A 21,315-nucleotide genomic window follows, 5' to 3' on the forward strand; every position below is an offset into this window, starting at 1 on the left:
GCAGTATTGACTCAAAATCAAATTAATATGATCTTTTAAAACTTTTACATTTCGTAAATTAAAAAAAAAAAGTTTTGACTTTAAACAAAAGAAAATCAATTAGTACAATTGATAATAATGTTTTTGTTTTTTAAATAAACAAGTAACCTATTTATAGGCTATTTAGACTGCTATGCAGTATTTAGCCACTGCTCTTTCCAATAGACCCTACTGCAGTAAGTATTTAGTTGCACATTTTTCTATATATAGATTTTTTAATATATTAACAGCAATACTCAGGCTATATACACTGTTTGAAAATGGATAAAAGTAGTCTTAACTGCTTTGCTGGTCTTAGCTGGCTTTTTTTGGCTGGTTTTAAAAAAGGTTTCATGTGCTTGTCCAGGCTAGAAGAGCATCTAAAACCATTAAGCTAACCCCTGGTTTGATCTGGTTTAAGCTTTTGTAAGCTATTTTTCCCCAGGAGGATTTTTTTTTTTTTACAGTACAAGCGATTTTCAAAGTCGATTTTGTTTTAGTAGCATAGCTGGTAAGTCTTTTAACACTGTTTATAACAGTTAATCGCGACTACGTATCCAAAGTTTTCATGTAAATATAATTGCGTATAAATAGAAAATAAAATGTAAAAAATCGGGATGGGACGTTTCTTCATAGTTGTATTTTAAAACATCAAACGGGTTTTTATTTGAATGAAGTCTGCCGTGAGGTGTGCGCGCTTGCAGTTGCGCGCAGCTTTTTCAGGACTAGGCTGAGACGCGCGATCTGCTTCAAACAGTCACTCACAGCCCGAGACTCCAGCACGCGCCGTGCAAGAAGTGAGACGCTCCGCCAGCCACTGCGCATCCTCTCTCTCTGCTTCACATCGCTTCAGTCGTAGGGGAGGGAGAGAGGCGTCTGAGGAGGAATCGTAGGTGAGGTTTGGACCACAGCCGGTAAGGTGGAGGAGATCGCGCGCCTCGCACACATTTGAAGGATGCGCTGCCGCGCGCAACGGCGCGTCCTGTAGAGATACAGCAAGCTTGCGGGATTGAAGCGTCTGGGTTTCTTTCTCTATCTATGTTTGGCTTTGTGCATGAAAACCTGTCACTATCTGACACTCCGTGAGCACACAGCATCACTTTACGGACGGAAGAAGAGGAAGGAGGAGTAGGCTGTTTCTCTTCTCGCAACATCCAGAGTAAGTCGGTCTGATTTCTGCTGAACATGCTGCTTATCAATGCAATTACAGCTGCTCTGAGAGTTTCATGTGTCCCACCTGAAGCAAGTTGCACGGTGATGATACACTGTAAAAACACTGCAAGTGCCGATTTGTATCATACTGCATCCCTGTATTGGTATAAGTGATAGGGTTGTACAGCTGGTACTAAAACGATCAGAAATGGTGGCATGCCTGCATTGTGAACATGCATAGACGTTCACCCAGATGTTTGGATATTCACAGTCCATAGTGTCATGGAAAACCTGAAAAATAAATAAATACAAAATATACAAATTAATTAATAAATAATAATTCGTAGTTTCCAAACAGCCACTGAAATGAATAAAAAATTGAAACAGTGTATATATATATATATATATATATATATATATATATATATATATATGTTACTATATAAAATATTAGTCATGGAAATCAGCTGTTTGTAAACCCTGAACAAGTTCACATGCATGCAACTAGGTTGTGCTGGAAAACTTTTTAGCTGAGTTATTGAACTTTCTTTCTTTGCAACTGTTTTGTTGTACTGCTACTCTAATCTCCATGTGCTTATAATTGTCAGATGACTGATGATATTGACCTCATTAGTGATTTGCTCACTCTTGGGAGGAATAGATGAGCTGTGATTGGTTTAAACAGTGGTCTGGTTTAACAGTAACAGCGAAACTCAGTCAAGGTAATTCATTTTGGAGGCAGAGTGAGTTTATTTGCAACATGGCATGCTGAAATGACTTTTGCTAGATTTATTGAATGTTGGTTGTCACAGATCAGTCAAAGAAACAAAGTGTGATTCTGAACAGTTCTACTGTTTTCTTTCGGCCCGGCAATATTTTAATTTCTCTCTTCGAAGTTATCCCTCGGACTGGAAACATGTCATGAAAATGTCCCATGAGCAAGCTCTGGAAAGTTTTCAGACTGAATTTACTTTGATGTAAGCTTTCAGCTTCTTGCTGAAACACTTTCCTGCAGTATTTGCTCTTATGTCTAGCTTCCAAAATGAAGACTTTTCTGTTCGTTCTAGTGTTGTTGAACTGTGTGATATTTTCTTTGCTTTTTGACATACATATGTTGTTGGAATTTTTATCTTTGTTCACAAGCTTGTTAACTGCTAAACAGAAAACTTTTTTTTTACAGTTTCTTGGTCTATCATTACACTTTAAAATATAATCTAAATTAAGTTTTCTAAATTAAGTTTTTTTTTTTTGTGCAAGGCAAATGACTGAACCAACTTAAGTAGTATAATTTAAGGGTCAGATCAGGTACTCTACCAGTAATTGCAGTAAGAACTGCACAATATCACATCTCAAAGTAAAAAAAAAAAAAAAAAACAGTTCTCTTCGATTCTCAGTCTGAAATTTTAATAGTCAATTACAGCCATAAGATAAAATCACTCTCTTTTTCTTTTGCCTCTTTACACATTAGAACTTGCATAGAAACTTTATTGTTAAGTGTCATCCACCTCACCCATGGTTAAAACTGTAAACAGCATTTATCAACCAAGTCTATAAATGAACTGAATTCATGCATAATGCTGATAGTTTTCACAAGGCAAAGTCATTTCTTAAAGTGAATTACATGTTTTTGATCGCGATGGCCTCCAGCAGTCATCCGATTTCCATGGAACATATTAAGATCCATAAAGATGTGTCTCCCTTGTACATTAATTTATCTTTTGTCTTGCAGTTAAATTAGTGTGTAACACTTTAATGAGGTTGTTTTAGCTTTGCAAGTAAATATGAAATCGGAGCACCCTGCTGTTTTGTGGGTAGCAAGTTGATTAGATTCTCCTTCGCACACACAGTAGGAACGTAAAAAGGCTTCTCGCGTTCATTGGGTACTTTGATTATAGTACCCGCAGAATTCACATTGGGGCCAGCCAAATACCACAGACTAAAGATCTGAGGAGAAAAATAGTGTCTGTGTGCATTTTCAGAGTCTGGTGGTTATTATATTAGAGATGTTATGTTTGCATACTCTTAATACAGCCGCTCTTAGCATTAGAAGATATTAATATCCGTTTCTGTCTGCAGTCATTGTCTGTTTCATCTTCTGTGCATTGCAGCAGGGTGCAATTAATGAATTTCAGTGGCACTGCTGTGCTTTTATTTGTGTTTTGTCCACTAAGTGTTATTAGAGGATATGAATGAAACGGTGAAAATTGTAAGTAAATTCTTACAATACTCAGGTGAATGAAGTAGTTGCAAATGAACTATTGTTGTTTTCACTACTTATTTTTTATCTGTCAAAAGTGAAAGCTAATTATTGTTGAGTGTAAATGGTATAAGTTTATGTTGGAAGAGTAACAGTGTAAAGAAAATACACATCTGGGTCAATAAATATGACCCATTTGATAAATATTTCATATTATGAAAATAAACAAAAGGAATCGGACAAACATGGAAAAATGTGGCATAGTGTTATAAACACCCCGGTGTGGCCACATGCGGTGTTCACCACAGCTCCTGTGCATGACCCGTTTGAGTAGTTACTTAGCAACACCTCAGACACTCTCCAACTGGGTCAGACCTTCATTCAGGAGACTTAACACCGCAGACACACACTTACTCACATGACCCGTTCATGTGGAGTCTTCAAAGAGGCTTTTACAAAAACTTCATGCCAGGGTTTCTGTTGTTTCTCACATCTCCATGTCTTGTTTTCCATGCCAGTACTTTAAAGCAAATGGAAGTCACTCTTTTCTGAGGAGACAAAAGTAACTCGCGGTGCAAAACACTGAAGATGCGGCGTGTGCCGTAATAGCACAGACCCTGTTATGAGCATGGAAAATAAGAATCAAATGGAAATGCATTACCTCTCTGAAAAATGTTGCTTTGAAGAAGCTGCGTTTTTACTTGGATCAATATTTCTGTCTTTCCCTAAATGCAATATTTTACACTTCTTAAAACTTTGCTTATCTTATAAACTGGTTTAAATTGGATAAATCTCCCAAAGAAAGAATAAATATCCAAGGCATATTTAATTACAGAATTAAAGTGGGGAAATTACAGAAAATGAAGCCTTTATAAAAACATTGTACAGTAATACTCTATGTAATTCTATGTTTCTGTTTGGGCACATTGATTCATATTTTACATTAAATCATAACTGAATTCAGTTATCAATTTATTTATTTTTTTTCAAGGATATTTCAGGCTACTGAGAACAATATTTATTTGTCATGAAAATATTCATGCAAAACACGCAAAATCTTAATGAACAGTACAAATGTTTAAAATAGTTTACACCGTGTAGTGCAAATTTTTATTGTTATAGTGATTATTGTTAAACAGTGAAAAGTAAATAGTAAACAGTTGCAGTATAACTGGTATAACAAATTATCTCACATTATTTTTTTTAATTCTGTTTTTTTTTTTTTTTTTATAAATTGTAACAACTTAAAAGTCTTTACTTTTCTAATCTATCCTACCAAAACAAGTTGTTCAATATTAATTACTTTTTTTATTTATTAAACCGTTTAAAAAATAAGCACACCCACAATCATGGCACTGCACTGAATATCAGCATGACTGTGAATTACAGTACGGCTACACTCTTACTTGTGTGATATTGCTTAATTTAAATGTGTTTGCACTATAAATGAGTTAGCATTTATGAAGTGTCATAAGAAAAAAGGAGAAATAAAGAATCTGAGATTTTATTTTTTATTTATTTTGTTGAACGTTCTTAAAGCTGATGCGGCTAATGCCCATTACTAATTTCGCTGTAGTCGTACCACCCACATTCATCCTACTTCTGTGTATTTCAGCCAAACACATAACAGCCACACAATTTGGTAACAAACAGGCACACATGATTACATGTACTGCATAATAATAAGCTGAAGAAAAACGGTTTGTGTATGCACTGGATGACTGCAAATAAAAACATGAGTTTTAACTGTAAAATATCTGTAAATAGATTCAATGGAGTACTGCTGCCATCATTAGTAACCTACGTATTTTTGCTGAAGGAAAAAAAAAGAGACTTTTCCTTTGGTGCATGCTTTATTAAGGGATACAGTTCTTGCACTTGCCCAAGTTCACTCACTATTTGACACACAAGCACACATACAAAACGCACTGTACGCATACTACTGTAATTGACTGCAATATATGCTTTTTGCGCTATTAAACGTGCGGTCAGATGTGCCCATCTCCTCTGGGGTTCAGAGGCGCTATGGAACACCACGCACTTTGATGTAAATTACTCTAAAATGGTATTCGACTAATTTTACCCTCTATCTCTGTGAGGGTTTATAGAGAGGCTGCATAGCTAGATTAGTATGAGAAATGTGTCTTTCTGGCCTTAACTCTGTCTTGGTAGGTTGAGTGGGGTGCTTGGGCAGCACTACACATTAAAATGTGGGGACAGTGTTGAAGCTTTGGAAATGTGTGTGTGTGTGTGTGAGAGAGAGAGAGAGTGTGATGTTCTGGTTGTGATTTTGTTACATAAAAATGTAGTAGCTTGTGAATATTAAAGGAACAGTCCACTAAAAATAAACATTTGTGACCCTGGACCACAGAACTAGTCTTAAGTAGCAGGGGTATACAGAAACAGCCAAAAACACTTTGTATGAGTTAAAATGATTAAATGATTTTCTCAGATTTATTTTTTTTTTTTTTTTTTTTTTTTTTTTTTTGCACCCTCAGATTCCAGATTTTTAAGTAGTTGTAGCTCAGCCAAATATTGTCTTGTGGTCCAGGGTCACATTTGGTGAAAATGTAGTCACCCTCAGAAAATCCAAGATGTAGATGAGTTTGTTTCTTCATCAGATTTTAAGAAATGTGTCATTGCAGTGGATGGGTGCCGTCAGAATGAGAGTCCAAACAGCTGATATAAACAACATCACAATAATCCACAAAAAGCTGCATGTTTGTAAAAAACAAATCCATCATTAAGATATCTTTTGTTTGTTTGTTTGTTTGTTTGTTTTTTCAAACCATTGCTTCCAGTTAAAATATAAGTCCTCTATTCATAATATTGCTTTCTCCAGTAGGGGGGAAAAAAAAGTAACAGTTGATAATACTATGGTTAGAAGCTAAACATACAAAATCATTGAAACAGTTTTGCACAGTGAGTGGCTTATTTCAACATGAAATGCAGTTGTCAGAAATTTAAGTGCTCCAGTTGAATTTATGATAGATTTTATTTTGAGATTTGTAAATCATTGTATATATCAGCTTTAGGACATCAACATGATGCATTGGTTGTTTGGTAACACAAGGGATTCTGGAGCTAATCTGCCTTAATATAATGTTTTTGTGTTCAAAATACTAAAACTGTCAGTGGATGTAAAGTATATTGTGAGTGGGGATTAAAATGACAAATTCAAGTGCCAGACTGCCTCTCATTTTAATGCCCAGTAACAAAATGAAAACTTCTGTTCATCAATTGGACATGCTTCTGTATTAGAACCATCCCTGCCGTGAGCTATTTAAAAAAAAAAAAAAAAAAAAAAAAAAAGTGGTGGGGACCAAACCGGCCATGACAAAGAGTAGTGGAGACATGTCCCTACCCTGAATTATGCCTGTGATGATAGGCTATACTGTATTCTATATTTAAAAAAAAAGTAATTTTGACCATATCCCCACAGACAAAGTCTATTAAAGTAAGTTTATTAACATAATATCAGCTCACTGTATATGCTTTAAAGTTCACATAGCAGTTTAATTTAGGTTTTAATTTTCATCACAGTTTGACATGGTCTGATGTCTTCATCTTAACATTTCACAGATTTTTTTTTTTTTTTTAATCCATTCTTACAGTATATAAATGGTTTTGTACTTTATTATAATAAAACAATAAAGTACAACTGTGTGCTGTCACATGTGATTCAGAGCTAGCTTTGTCAAAAGCACTTGCACTTTGGCACAAAATTGATACTAAAATAAAATAAATAAATGAAATGCTAAAATAAAAATATCATGCCAAATATGATCAAATTTTTTATCCAGAAACTTTCCAGTGCTCATATGCGTATGTGGGTGTGTACTTTGTGAATAGCACTTGTACCTTGCGTTGACATGGCTCTGCATGTGACAAATGGTCAAAGACATTTCTTTGCCAAAATGTTTATCTTTGTTAGATTTGTCTTTGTAGATTGTAAACACATGGGATAAAAGATCTTACATTAGGTGTTACCTGATAGACCTGTCACTCGCTACATTGTTGTGAGTGACCCCTAGTCCATTTTAATTGGTTTAAATAAATAGATAAATAAATAGCCAGGTTCTTCTTAATTACTTTTCCTTAATTAAAATTAATTGGGCTTGGACTACTTCTGAAATATACTACTTATACTATATACTATACTAGTACTTTATAGTACATATATAATAATTATTAATAATTTATAACTAAATAATTGATATAGGAATGTTGTTTTTACTTGCTAAAATGTAATTTATTCTTGGGATGCAAAGCTAAATTTTCAGCATCATTACTCCAGTCTTCAATATCACATGATCCTTCAGAAATCATTTTAATATGCTGATTCGCTGCTCAAGAAACATTTCCTATTATCAATGTTGAAAACAGCTTAATATTTATGCAGAAATCATGATATACTACAATTTAAATGTTTGGGTGAACACTATTTGTATTAAGAAGCCAAACTGTCCATTTATATTTGTAGTTTTAATTAGTATATTAATATATTATGGCAGTGTATCATGTCACGTACTGTTATAAAATTACTCATACAGTGACATAAGTTGTTGGTCATACCACCCACCCAACGTAAAGATTATTGACATGAACCAGCGGTCCAGAGATCAGGGCTAATTGAAAGTGACAGATGCACTGCGAGGCTTGAGGAAACTATGTCAACATGCAGAGGGAAAACCAGCAGCGTTTTCCTGAGATAAGATAATAGGACCTTGAGGGCTTTTCGCTGACTGAGATATGCGACTAATAAATGAAAATGGACAAGAATGTCTGCAGGATTTCTCACAGCAGGAGCCTTAAGTAAAGATCTTAAAATTAATGTTCTGGGCAGTTGCTTTTGCTGTTGTTTGTAGTCCCCACATTGGATGTATATTCTAATTCATTAAATCATTTAATATATGCGTTTGCATTTGTGAAATCATCTAGGTGATATGTCATCTAACATGTATTCTTAGCTTTACAGTGCTGGTAATATATTTATAAATTGTGAGATATGTGACAACTGAAAAGGCTGAGTGTCTATGAGTTAGAGTCGATTAAGTCTGTCTGTGTTGCAATAGGTTCTCAGTCTGTGTCTGGTTAGTAGACTTGATTTTATTTCTCTGAACACACTATGTAGTATCCTGATTGAAGTGCACAATATTTGTCAATTTACTCCTAAATGTTTTTTTTTTTTTTTTTTAAAGTTCCTTTTAGCAAACAAGTATGCAATTAAAATGAACAGTCTTTCTCGTACTGAGAAAAGGAACAACAATACTGATGATTCATCTTGGATGTATTAAAATGCTTGGCCAATAAAACATTAGGTTGAATGTAGAGTTATGCATTCAACCTGCCACTGACCTGATGCTTCAACAGTCAGCAGACAGTAGCTCAGAGATACAAACTCCCGAGGAAATAATTAGACAGCTTGTCATTCAGACACATCAACTCTTTCCTGATGATGACCACAGGCCTCTTCATCAGAACTGCCACTCTCAGTTCTTGACACAAATTTGTGTGACCTTATTTCAAAAGTTCATTTCCCCACATGATTCTTGTAGGTCTGCAGGCCTTGGTGAAGGCAAGAAATCCACTATAACTGAACTGTGAATCTTCATTGTTTCCATCACAAAAGTAATGAAATTAATTTTGTCTACCCCTTTCATGCAGTCTTTTATTCCCCCTTCTGAGTAAATCTTCATTTTTGGATTATGGTTCGGCTTAACAACCTACATGTGCAGTCTGCCTGTGTTTGAAGACATATTGACCTTGTCAAGATGCTGTAAGTGTCTCTATTTTTGTACAGTAGCTTTTCAGGTCCTTTGGTTGCTTTTGTCTTGCTTGCTCATTTTTAAGATTCTCATTATTTAATAAAAAATAAAGAACATACTTTATTTAGCTTTAGAGTTCTCTGACTCAAGTCCTTGACTGACAATCAGACATTTTGGATATATTTGTCTGAGACCAGGCAGGTTCATGGCATATCCGATGATAAATGTCTCCATGCCTACATATATGGTCATCATGGGTAGAGCATAGATGGGAAAGGGGTCGATGTGTGTAATTCGGCATGGCTGGTTCACTTTAAATATATGTTTAAATGCTGTGCTGTTAACTGGTAGGTTACTAGACTAAATAGCCTTTTTGTTGTGGATAGCTATGAAAACAGTGATTCTCAACTTTCTTCATAGACCAGAATTGAGAAACACTAATCTAACACTCTTACACAGGTGTTAGTGACTCCAAAAGTACATTTTATTTAGTTATGCTTTTTATTTATTACATACAATTTAATGTCACTTACAAATACAAAATTTTGTCCCTTACTTGTATGAAATTATGCCATTTCTTCACCTGCTAGAATAGTTGGTTTGTTACTCCTGTGAAGCATTTGGCGAATGAAACTTTGATAAATAAAGTCCATTGTGTTAATGTTTAAGGCTTAATTACAGCTCATGTCATAAATTCTATTAGAAACCATTTCATCATTTTTATATTAATTTATTGGTGGAGTATTTGACACTCGACTAAGGTAAAGTAAAAATACTTTTTTTTAAAAAAAAAAAAAGCATTAAGCATTTATAACATCATCTGCAAATGATTTAACAAAGATCACTGAAATATGACAAGAGTCAGTAGATGTAATTTAGGGCTCTGAACCAGTAAGAAGCTCTCAGTGCTCCCTGAGAGCACATTTTATATGATTATTTTAGAGGAAGGCTTTAAAGTATAGAACAAAGAGGATTTTTTAACTATTAAGCAAACTGAACTGCAAACTCAAAGTATAAGAGGCACTTTAAGGTTTAGACTAACCTCCCTAACCATTTACATGGGAAACTGCATTGAAAAGTCACTTCATCTTCTGTCGCTAACAGTTATTTCTGGGCAGAAGATGCCACGGAGGGGAGCTGAACCTGGTCGCTTGCCCAGAAGTGCAGTTCACTTCTAACCTAATGGTATTTGGCTCAGACTGGTACATCTGCAGTATCAGAGTCTCATGGCCTCAGCATATGTTGGCTTATTGTATATATATATATATATATATATATATTAGAATTTAAGTGCATCTTGGCATTTCCATCCAAAATGCACATTAAAAACGGTGGATGGAAACATAGCTACTGTAACATCTGTAAGAAAATACGCAGTGCCTTTGTCAATAGTACATTTTTGTTGAAATCAAGGTGATTGCTGTGCGCATCACATTTTATACTGTTTTATGTGATTTGAGTGAAACAGCATATTCTGTGAGAAAAATGTAGGACAGGGCTTAATTGTATTTGTCAATAATTGATTGGATTGTGAAAAATGGCATGCCAGAATGAGGGAAGCTGGTTTGAGAGGGGGGATTAAAATGAGGGATTCTGAATCAGAGCACTGTTCAAACAGGAGTTCGAAGTTTATCTGATTGGCAGTTAATCCCTGCTTGTAGATAACATAATTACATCATATGCCAGCAAAAGAGGCTTTTTCGGTCACACTTTATTTTTAAGGTCCAGTTTTAGCTATTAACAAACTATTAACTACAACTTTTGCCTCAATAAACTCCCAATTTGCTTCTGATTAATAGTTAGAAAAGTAGTTGTTAAATTAAGGTATTGGTTAGAATTAGAGTGTAGAATATGGTCATGCAAAATATCTGCTTTATAAGTACTACTAAACAGCCAATATGCTGAAGGTCAGATATTGTAACCTTTCTGGAGGTTTATTTTATCTGTTGATGTCCTTAAGAATATATATTTGCGGTATAAGTGCCAAAAACCATCTCAATATATTTTTACAGCGCCTCTCTTTGGAGCTGAACAGGTCGATTTTGGCCAGTCCAATTAATATTCATGCGCCTCTCTTCTGATTGGCCTGTTGATTTTTGAGTGACACGCGGCCAGGCCAACCACAGGTAACTAGGGTCATGTATGCTGTAGCCTGCTGTGGCTTGGTGATACTCAACAGGATGTTTCAGAATGGTAATTATTATCTTTTTTTTTTTTCACACACCGAATGCAGTAAGCTACGTAACTATTGCTTTAGTAAAGCCCCTTTCACACTGCACGTTGATTTCGGAAAATAGCAGGAAAGTTGCCAGAGTGCCTTTTGTGTGAATGTAAACAGGTCCCGGGATTGATTTCGGGAACGATCCCGGATTGGGAATCCAGTAACATTGCTGGGGTCAGTCCCGGAACGAGAGCTGTGTGAACGAAAGCCAGAACCAATGCCATAAAGGCTGTGTTGTAGTGATGATGCCCGTTATTGTACGACTCTTCACAATGGGCACAGATTCCAGAAAATCACTGTGTGAATGAACCAAATTAAACAATTCCGGAACAAATCATGGGACACATTATCCGTGTATTTTCCGGAATTGCTGTGTGAAAGAGGCTAAAGCTGATGTGCCACTGGTTTCTTATATCAATATTGTTCGGAAGCCTGTGCAATGATGTCATTTCCTGACATCCATCGACTGAACAGTGTTTTGTCGACTTGTTTCCGTGATGTTTTTGGCATGAACGTGATGTTGTCTGTGGGTTTGGCAAAAGGAGGGTGGGATGATGGTTTGTGCTCAGGGTGGTGACTAAAGGCGGTGACTGAGTAGGTCGGACGTCACATTTTTACGGAAATCACAGCGGCTTGTGAAAAGGCACAGCTACTTTATGCAGGCTTTGTGTATTTTACTGTGGATTGACTGTTTTGAAACGTATATGGTAGTTACATAGCCTCTAGACCTCAGTTATCATGAAAAAGCCAGGAAATTTCACTTTTGACAATATGGGACCTTTAATAATAGGTATGCTAATAAGCAACTACTTAATAGTGAGAATTGGTGTTACTGCTTTTTCTTCATTTATGGCTTTTCAAAAGTAACAATGTACAGTAGATGTTTCACCAATTACTTTATGTATTTATTTTTATTATTATCATTTTGTTTGTTTGTTCGTTTTCTGTAATATTGAGTGGTCAGTCACATGAAATTCATGTCTTAGGTGACTGACTCTAAAAATGTTTCCATGAATCAAGGTTATCAACATCCTGGTTGCGTACTTTGGGTTGAATGGGAGCTTTCTGTAAGTATTGAAAGTACTTGTATCCGAAAGGAAAATCGTTATGATGAAGGTCATAAAGAAAAACATTTTTTAGAGTAACATATACAGAGGGTAAATAGGGTCAATTTTACAATCCCGCCATTAACTTCAACATAGAAACTTCAGTTCTGTACTGCATTTGAGCAAATGTGTCTCACCCGACATGATTGATTCACCCAATTTTCCCCTTTCCGCGTTGGCATTCAGGTTACCATGTTCCCATTACGCATATCATTCACAAATAGCCTCAGGCAGTCGCCTGTGCAGGGTTACAATGCCAGGAAGAGTAGATATTCACGAGATACTTCAGATTTAATTGTATCTCTTTTCAGTGGAGCAATGTCATGAAGGGCAGGAAGATTCGGATAGATCCCAAACAAGACACTCAATCAGACCTCAGAAAAAGGTGGATAAAAGCTCGCTGATGTGTCACAATCTAGACACCATCCACTCCAATTCACACCACTAAGGGAAAAATGAATACTCTCAGTATGGTTTCAAATTATTTCCCGCTTGGCGGCACCTTAAAGCGACTCCGGGTAATAACGCAGAGGTTTAGCTATTTGACTGTTGGTCCAAGTAATTTGGTTTGCATAAAATATTAAAAGCACATTTGCAAGAAGCGATGTGAACGTGTCTCCCTTGTTTTGCATTTAAAGTGAAACTCTTCAACCTCAGCAGATGCCGACCTAATTGAAGCCCTTTGTTTATGGAGGCCTCCAAGTCTAATCAGTTTTAATTATTCTTAACTGGTCATACTGGGAGATGTCAGCATGGGGTACGTTACAGCGCAGTAGCAGTCATCTGTTCCGTGGTAAACAGTTCAGCTTTACACCATAGCCCTGTTTTAAAGGAAAGCACAAAAAGCTTTGCATGAACACCTGGAATGGGAGCAAATTTTGGATCCCAGATAAATCTGAGATTAGGTGTAGATTTAGGGGAGCGAGCTGACAAGGAGTGTCTGGAGGGCGGGGAAATAAGAGAGCTTAGAGACACTTTCAACGAGAGACTAAAGAGATCACTATCGTAGGAAAGAATGTATCACTACTGGATTGTAAACCCTAGCTGTAGGCCTACTGTTTTTCTTCAGCAGTAAAGGTTTTATTTTGATGGGACAGTTTGAGGTGAGACAGGAAACAATTGGAAAGGAGAATGGGATTGGGAAAGGTCCACAAATCAGGACACAAACTCTGCGTCTTTGTGGCATATATGGCTCCCAGTTTAATCTAACTTTTTGATTACAACCAGTTGCTCAATATGATGTGTGTTTACTTGTTCACTAATTTTCTTGTATCTGTCACTTTTTTCATCAACACATCTCCACCTTGTTGCAAAACAGCCACCTCATTGTAATTTGTTTGCACATAGGCCTACATTTATATTAGAACATTTTCAGCATTACATTAGGACCATGTGTTATTGTTTTAGCTGCCTAAATGTCAAAACTAGTACAATAAAATCTACATCTTGAATATATCTTTATGGAATAATCAAATGAACATGTATTTGCATTATTGTGGGTCAAGTTTTATCCTAAGGATAATTAACCATGGTATTACTGGGCCTATGGTAAACATGTAGTAACCATGTGTTTTTTGGCCATTTGTATAACCAGAGTTCTACTACAAATACCATGGTGAAACTATATAGTGTGGCAAAATTTGTGGCTACCATGGTTTAACTATAGTAACCATGGTTTTTGGTTTTATTTTTATTAAAACCCACAGTTGATTTTCATGAGGGTTGTGTTTTTGTCTGCTAGTTAAATGCTTAACTAAGTAAATAAAGACAAAACTACAATAGTCTATGTACAGATGTAACTGACCTGCACTTGAAGTCCTGAACAAAAACAGTGAGCACTTGTAATCGTTTTCGTACACAGTTATGATTACAGCTCCATGTTTCGCTTTCCAGCGTTCTGAAAAATAATGCTACCTATCAGATAGCTACCAACACTGTATTTTTATTACTGTAAGGGTAGGTGTACATGACAGGGTAGCACAAATTGTCAGCAAACCAGTTTTACTGTTTTTATTTTATTGTCCTCCCTGCAAAGTAGACATCACAGGATATTCCGTCATGATACCAGTTCATAAGAAGTGTATAAGTTCCATTTAAAGGGCATTAAAGTGCGTTTGACGTGACTACTATGCAAACTTCATGATTACAGTTAAAATAACCCTTCACACTATAGTAAGTTTTGTCTGTGTGTGAAGATGCTGCAGGTAGTGTAGTGCAAATCCGTGTTCTTAAATGAAGTAAACTGCAGCTGTTGCAGGGAGTAGAGAGCAGTGAACATTATGTAGGGACCGGAACATAGTTCATTTCTGGAGCTCTCTTCTAACAAGCTGGTTTTCTGAATCAGGTGTGTTAAACAAGAGAGACATGGAATAAGAACTGCTGGTCTACAATGAATAAATTGGTGTTTCCTCTAATTAAAAAAAAAGGCATTTGTCCCATATTCATCAGTGATTCTCAGCTCCCTCCAATCACGATTGCTCACTTCAACTCTTGGCGCAAGTGCGGTGTTTGGGTGGGGATACCGGTGCTGCGCTGTCACATGCATGCGATGCCAGTGATGATAATGGTGTCTGTGGACCCTCCGGCTGTGAAAGGGCTCCTTCACTTTTTCTCGCTCTCTCTTGATTTCATGTGACAGAAAGGCGACCTTATCTGGACAGGCTGTGTTAAAGAGTCTCTCGCTTTGATGTGTTATTTTTGAATGGTCTAACAAGCGCGTGGCAGGTGCGGATCTGAAAGCTGGAGGGACAGTAATGAGAGGCTCTCTGGTGCAGAAGGAAGTCAAATAGCAGGCTGTGAGGTGGGGCAGGGCTGGATCTCTGTCAGCGAGATGTGAGGCAAGACAAAGACACTGATCTTGGGAAAGTGAATATTTATGCCTGCTGTTTCAGACTTCACATCAAGTGAAACACTCGCAACCCATTTTACTTCCATACTGTGACATATTTCAGTGAAACAGGATATTCAGTGAGGGAAAATGTAAAGCAGTTGTAAAGACTTGAATTTATACATTCAGGATTGATTGGGTCAGTGTTATTTTATCATTTATTTACTAGGTTTTAATAATAATAATAATAATAATAATAACAACAACAACAACAACAACAACAACAACAACAACAACAACAACAATAATAACAATAATAATAGAGTTTGTTTTTATTTTTTTATTTTCAGTTTTAATTTTAGTTGAACTTGTAGTGATTTTGTTATATGCTTGTTTAATTCAGTAATTTATTACTATTACTATTATTATTATTATTAACAATAATAATAATAATAATAAATTATTTTTAAATCAGTTTTTTATTTATTTCCAGTTAGTACTTTAAGTGCTTCAACTTAAACTAAATTAGAAAATAAATGTAAAATGTAGCCTTAAATAGGTTTGTGTTTTATTTTATTTTATTAAAGAAAAAAAAAAGTTTTAGTTAACGATAACCTGAAAAGTGGGTTTGGCATAGCAGAATGAAGTAGTAAATAGGGCCCATTTTTTTATTAACAATTAGAGTTTGAACTAGCTATTGGTAACATTTGTTGGTAACATTTCTACATTATTATTTTAGTTTAAAGTCACAATATGTAAGTTTTCGCCTCTAGAGGGCACATATTCAAAACAAACAAAGAACCAAAGGCACAGTTTGATGATGTGGTGATTGAGTGTGGAATCATGAGAGTTGTTGTCTTCATCCCCACAGCCGATGCATTATGTAAAGCTGATGTATTAAAGACTTAAGACTTACCTGTGTATCCGTCACCTGTCCAATAAAATGCAAAACATATTAAAGTGTCTTTGGGGTTTCAATGCTTTCTACGAAATAAAACGGAAAATCAAGGGTGTATGACGCCATTGGCAGGCAACACAATGACACGGTCCATTACACTGGTTAAAACAGATTATTTCTCAGGATTTAAACATTCTTGGAAACATCTGGGATAATGTAAGTACATAAGCCAGCAAAATATATAACACTATTATATATTACACTGCCATAATGTTAATTTATGTATACTAATACTTTTTAACATTTGAAGTTGTATAAATAATGTATTATGAACAAACATGAATTAACAATGAACAATAATGTATATATGAATGCAGTAAACAGCTCATTGTTACTTCTTCACATACCTAATGCATTTACTAAAGTTAAAGTGGTAGTTATTCATGAGCCTGTAAAATATGTTAATGCTGTTGAAGTGTTGTAACATCTCAGCATTGAACAAAAGCTTTCTTTTCTTCTTTTGGAGAAAGATTTGAAGATATTTTTGGAATTAATGATGACAGCTTTCACCACGATGGCGTGAAGGCTTTTGTAATCTCTTGATAATTCTGTAGGTCTCACGAGGAATTGACTGATTGAAGGAGCTGTTTCTTCAAAGCTCACAACAGAAGCTCACGACAGCACGCAATTGGCTAATAGCTCTATTTGTAGGTAAATAGCAGTTTTGTCAAAGCCAGTATAAGAATACCAAAGTACATAAATTTTCCCCTGAGGTATAGAACAATGGAAACAGATTTTCTCAGGATGTGTGTTGCACATACATTTGTGTCCCAGAAAATGGGCCTTACATTGGGATTCAAGTTATTCCTGTCACATGCATTTGATAAAATAACTAGAACATTTGTAATAGAAAAAAAAAAAAAAAAAGTCTAAGTGTTTGATATCTCATTTTACTGAATTAAAATGGCTACATTTAAAATTTCTCAAAATTAAGTTTATAAAACACCCACAGATGGTTTCTAGCTGGTCCAAACTAGTAATTATCTGGTCCAGTCTTGGATTAACAACTAAACCATCTTGGTCCAGTAGCAGTCAGCTAACATGCTCCACAAATATCTGTTTTCTGGACATTCAAGCAGAAATTCATGTTTGATCTTTCAGAAGGTTTTTAGCATTTTTTAGAACTTTGTTTCAGGACTTTTGCAAGTCTTGCCTTGTTCAACCTAATGAAGGGCCATGCTGGTCTAAGCTGGTCTTGCTGAAAGATAAAGTTTAAGTGTCATTTTTTATCCATCTTATAACACTTCCCTGTAGTCGGCACCAGCCAACCGTTCTTCGTTTTTAACAAGAAGAGCAGTCTCAGCTGAAGCACAAAATGGCCTACAAAATGTTCAGTCCAGATATGTAATAGATCAAGCCTGTCTGGGAAGTAATTTTGCTTATCTAGTCTGTTTGGGGGTTTTCGTGGCTGTTCGATCATTCCAGTGAGCTCTGAGTTCCATTAGCTGAAACAGAGCAATTCCAGCTTTATGGACGTGACATTTGCAGTGAAAATGTGAAATGTAACTTCTCTGAGAAAGTACTAATTACCAGTATATTGAACCACTTGTGTGTAGAATCCTAAACCCCTGCAGACAAAGTCCAGCCATCAGGAGAATATCAATGTAGATTTTTCCCCCTTTGATTCTAAATAGGGAAATGCGCTACAGACATGACAAAATGGACATTACTTTTTTGGAGGCTGTGCACTTTGTGGGAAGTCGACAAATTACACATTGTAAAAGTAGAAATAATATCAGAATGTAGAGTTAGCGTTTCATATATTTAGTTCAACTCACTGGCATTTTCACATGAATATGGATAAAACTGTTACGTGTGTGACAGTTCTGAATGCACTCCAACCTGAAATGTAAAACTAGCCTGCACAATGAATCAAATGAAAATTTAAATTGCATGACTATGACCTTGCATGACTACTACTACAGCACACAAAAAAAACAAAAAAAAAAAAATGTTGTGAATGTGTTAGAGCGACTGTTGATTTAGCTAAACTGAGTCTGTAAGTTAAGCATCATAGTTAACATGGAAACATAAAAGATATTTTAAAGAATGTAGATTTTGATTTATGTTGTACAGACAAAATACACAATGCAAACCAAAACTACTAGTTACCATCATTCTTCAAAATATCTTCTTTTTGAGTTCCACTAGGGATGTAATAGTGATGGGAAGTTCGGATCATTTTACCGACTTGAACCTTTGAGTCTCATTCAGCAAAATAAATGAATCTTTTTTCGAGTCATTTCGTTCATTTTATCAAATTATAATTAAAATGTTACGTGTTACCTCCCTAAGACATTTACTGCTTACACAAACTTTGATCACACTACAAACAAAACAAAACTATAATGCTATAAGAAACAGAAAAGATTAATTCATTGTTTACCTGGGTCTTTAGTCTATGATTAGCTCACCTTACCTCTTATCTGACAAGTTTTCGGGTTTGAGTCGTTCGTTCATCACATGACAGCCCAATAAGCTTAACCAATGCAGTCTGAGCCGGAAAGAGAGTTGATTAGTTAATCTCTCAAGTCTTTGGGTTCGAGTCGTTCATTCATCACATGACAGTCTTATAAGGTGAACGAACTCCAAACGTTCCAAACAACTCCAAAAACTCAAAGACTCGAAACAGGTGAACTAATTCCAGTACAGAACCTAATAGGATGTTGCGCATGCGCGACTGAATGAATCACTCCCCGAGACGACTCGTTCATCCCGAGTCACAATAAAGATTTGTTCAAAATGAACGAATCATTCAAGAACAACCCATCACTAGGATGTAGCAATGCAAATTGATGAAAATATTTCAAGTTGGTTAAGATGTTAAAAGAATCACGATACAATTAAAGAGTTACTCTGCCCCAAAATGAAAATTTTGTCATTAATGTCCTTCCAAACCCGCAAAAGCTTAGTTCGTATTCAGAACACAATTGAAGATATTTTTGATGAAAACCGGGAGTATTTTGATTTTATTACTCTACCGCAAAATGAAAATTTTGTCATTAATCACTTACCCCCATGTCGTTCCAAACCCTTAAAAGCTTCGTTCGTCTTCGGAACACAATTTAACATATTTTGGATGAAAACTGGGAGGTTTGAAACTGTCACATTGACTGCCAGGTAAATACCACTGTCAAGACCCAAAAAAGTAAGAAAGGCATCATCAAAATATTCCATCTGCCATCAGTGGTTCAATCTGAATTTTATGAAGCGACGAGAATACTTTTTGTATGCAAAGAAAATAAACATAATGACTTCATTCAACAATTTGTCTCATCTGCATCACCGTATCGCCTTTTTGGATAGTATCCCCTGTACGCAAACAGCGTACGCTGTTCTCTGTCAGCTGCGTCACGCGGATACATTTTCTATGTTTATTTACGTTTTGATTCGAACGAAAACAGTGTATCCGCATGACGCAGGTGACAGAGAACAGCATACGCTGTTTGCGTACAGGGTATACTAGTAGGGACTTTAAGCAACAGCTTCTAATGGAACGGCTACGATGACCAGAAGTAGGCTGTAACCCTGCCGTAGCCGAGAACATAAAAATCATTAAGCAACTAGGTCCTGATGCCAACAGCAGACATATCTTTGTACAAATGAAAACATCGTTAAAATTGGCTTAAGTTTAAAACATATCAACACAGATTAAATGAATGACTAAGGGTAGAATCGAACTGATGGAATTACAGTGGTATACACTATAAAATGTAACATTTATCTACCTAATCTGTGACACTGTAAAGACTACGGCAACCCAGCTGTTCTCCCGTAGTAGACGGCTACAGTAGAACGTCAAGAAGTGGCAGTTAAAGTCGTGAACGCGCAATATGACGTCGGAATGCCGTTGCCGTTCCATCCGTGGCTGCTGCTTAAAGTCCTTACTATCCAAAATGGTGCTACGGTGACGGTGAAAAAAGTTGTTATTTTTGTTTTCTTTGCGTACAAAAAGTATTCTTGTAGCTTCGTAAAATTATGGTTGAACCACTGATGGCAGATGGACTATTTTGACAACGTCTTTCATACTTTTTATGGGTCTTGACAGTGGTATTTACCTGGCAGTCAGTGGGACAGTTTCAAACCTCCCGGTTTTCATCCAAAATATCTTAAATTGTGTTCCGAAGACGAACAAAGCTTTTACGGGTTTGGGACGACATGGGGGTAAGTGATTAATGACAAAAATTTAATTTTGGGGTGGAGTAACCCTTTAAGGGGGTTGTGTTTATGAATGTATCTTTGAAGGGAACTGTCTTCAGAAAAGTTTAGATGCGATTTTCATTTCTTCATGCCTGTGTCGTAGTGTGCTTTGTTTACAGTGGTAGCCATGGTAATGCTATTGCTATAAGCACCACTCTCATTCAGGCTGTCTGCTGTTGTTTGTATTATTTATTTACTTTGATTTGAAACTTTTTAAATTTATATATTGTTTATATCTAATTTCCACAGAAGGACAAAAAAAAAAAAAAAAAAAAAAAAAAAAAAGAACATGGGGTGGTGTTTTACAGATGTAAGACAGGACATGATGGTGAATAGATGATGTCAGAATGTTTATTTTGTGTGGACTGTTAGTCTTTTTTATAGAAAATGTATGGATTTTGCAGTGACTAAATGTGACTCATAAAAATTCAAAACCCATCTCTGTTATGACAGAGAGTGTATGTTTCATATACATATTCTTGTCTTTCTGGAAAATGTTTATGATAACAAAGTGAAAATAAAGAGTCCTTTTATCTCTTTTGAAAAGCTGCTGTCTAAAAATATTATTTTAGTACTGGTGCACAGCTTATGTGCTGAATAAATGACAGTTTCCCTAAAAAATCCATTATAGCTCTTTGATATAGTGAGATATAGACCTAAAGGCATTTCAGAGACGTTTGTTCCTTTCCTTATTTTATTTTATTTTTTTAACTCCTCTCTCTTAATGGTACGGTTAACATTTCGGTAGAATTTGTCATTTTACCTGCATCTTACCAGGACAAAGCTGATCAATAAGGATTCAGATCACTGGCAAAATTACACATTTTTGTCTGATCTAGCATGCTTTTGAAATACTGTGTTTAGTGTC

The 21,315-nt window shown here is 35.8% G+C and overlaps 1 protein-coding gene across 1 annotated transcript in view; it reads left to right on the forward strand.

Moving 5' to 3' along the window:
- Positions 1 to 734: 734 nt before the first annotated feature.
- Positions 735 to 21,315, forward strand: part of cntn5 (contactin 5) — a 316,602-nt gene continuing 296,021 nt past the window's right edge. Inside the window, 1 exon segment of the mRNA XM_051135268.1 lies at positions 735 to 1,177. The gene's annotated coding sequence lies outside the window, so the exon portion shown is untranslated.

The sequence above is a fragment of the Labeo rohita genome, chromosome 18 (genome assembly GCF_022985175.1).
Source record: "Labeo rohita strain BAU-BD-2019 chromosome 18, IGBB_LRoh.1.0, whole genome shotgun sequence".
NCBI classification, from domain to species: domain Eukaryota; kingdom Metazoa; phylum Chordata; class Actinopteri; order Cypriniformes; family Cyprinidae; genus Labeo; species Labeo rohita.